The sequence below is a fragment of the Camelus bactrianus genome, chromosome 27, assembly GCF_048773025.1.
Source record: "Camelus bactrianus isolate YW-2024 breed Bactrian camel chromosome 27, ASM4877302v1, whole genome shotgun sequence".
NCBI classification, from domain to species: Eukaryota; Metazoa; Chordata; class Mammalia; order Artiodactyla; family Camelidae; genus Camelus; species Camelus bactrianus.
In genome coordinates this window covers 20,745,736-20,747,598 of record NC_133565.1, presented here as the reverse complement: position 1 = coordinate 20,747,598, position 1,863 = coordinate 20,745,736, and the positions used below count along the sequence as shown (strand labels likewise).

At 39.7% G+C, this 1,863-nt stretch overlaps 1 non-coding gene across 1 annotated transcript; it reads right to left on the bottom strand.

The window, feature by feature from the left end:
- Positions 1 to 668: 668 nt before the first annotated feature.
- LOC123619093 (U6 spliceosomal RNA) lies at positions 669 to 774 on the bottom strand. Its single transcript, XR_006727631.1, has one exon. It is a non-coding gene; the product is annotated as a U6 spliceosomal RNA (small nuclear RNA).
- Between the last annotated feature and the right edge of the window lie 1,089 nt (positions 775 to 1,863).

The window sequence follows — 1,863 nt, the reverse complement described above, 5'->3', positions numbered from 1 at the left end:
TACATAACTGCAGGCAGAGTGTGGGAGTTGCTGGAGCCTCAGTAAGAAGACCATGGGGTATGTCAAGCTTGTTTAAGCTTTTGAAGGAAGAGAGGTCTCTATTGCCAGCTGAGTGATGTTGAGCAGGTCCTGTTCCTTCATTTACACAAGGGGAAAACTCATACCTGGCTCCTAGGATTGTGTGAGACTTGTGTAAGTTTATCAATGAAATTGCTGAGCTCAGCATGTGACGCTGTCCAATCATCAGAATATAAGATTGGTTATAAGCAAGGGGATATTCCCCGTTCTTTCATTTACATGTTTACATCCTGAAATATCCTACATGTTATTGTATTCTAACAGGTGAATCCAGAAAAAAAAATCATTTCTTCAGCCTTCAAGAGTTCATAAGTATATATCTTTTCTTTTTAGCTTAATAATTTGGTATTAAGACCACGCTATGCAAAATACTGTTTATGGCCTGTGTTCTCTTTGCATCTGTAAATATTCTTATATTAGCAGATAATCTCAAAAGCATGACTTTGCTAGGCAGTGCAGTATTTTTGAATTAACATCTTACAATTTATTCAAAAAATTATATTGCTTCTGATTAAAGAAGGTAGTGAAGATTCTAGTAATTCTTAGGGTGTTACTTAAATTCAAATATTAAAACCTTTTTTTTTCCAAAAAAAAGAAAGGAATGCTTCATGAATTTGCAAGTCATCCTTGCACAGGGCCATGCTAATCTTCTCTTTATCCATCCAATTTCAGTATGTGTGCTGCCGAAGCAAGCACAAACATTAAAACTTTGTATGTTCACCCAGAAAAAAACTAAAATTGTATGTATGGCCCCCCAGTTGTCAGTCACAAAAATAAAAATCAGAAGTAATAAATGGCACTGTTTTAACGAAGGCACGTTTGATCACATGAGGGCCTGTGTGTGTGTGTGTGTGTGTGTGTGTGTGTGCGCGCGCGCGCGTGTGCGCGCGCATGCGCACACACGCACACACATATGCATGTGTGTAAATAGAACACAAGAGGAGGAAAAGCTATGATTTGATGTCCTAATATCGTCAAGAGGCCAGGTCTGCCTTCCTCAAATTCCAGATCCGCTTTGACATCTGAAGTGGATATGAGGGACCCTATCAGAGAGGCAGGAAAGCCAGTCATTAAAAACAGCCTGGAGATGGGGCATCACCCCACCTGGGTTCCTATCCAGGATTCAGTGCTCATGAGCGCTGTTACTTTGTGCTTTTAGTTAGTTACTAACTCTTCAGTTAGGGCTTTAATTTCCTTCTCTGTGAAATGGGCATAATTGTAATACTTACCCATACGATTATCATGAGGATTGGGTCAACTAATATATGTAAAGTTCCTAAGAACAGTGCCTGGTACTTGGTAAGTTTATAGAAAATGTTGTCAATTACGATTACTTAAGAATCTGGTCACAGCTATGGAAGCTCAACCCACCAAAATATCAATATTTGAACACATTAAATTCCGCCTATTATGTACCCGTGTAGTAGGCAGAATGCTGGCAGCAGAAATGCCTCCTGGGTTAGGAAACAGGATGAAGTGGAGACCGTGAAGGGAAACATCTGTGTGCAGGTACAACAGAGACAAGCCGGGGGCAGAGAGGCAGGAGCTGAGCCTCGACTTGATGGTGGAACTTGGTTGAGCTGGCATTTTTTATGAGGATCCATGACTTTTAAGAGAAGAAATGTCTTCTATGTCTTTCTGCTGTGTATAGTGCCAAATATAATTTTTACATAACAAGTGGTAGAAAACTCTAAAAGCTGCTCATGATGGAACTTGTCGCTTATTCACCAGAGAATGCCAAAGAATGGTTCTATTTAAAGACACAAGTTTAATAAAGAAGATGTG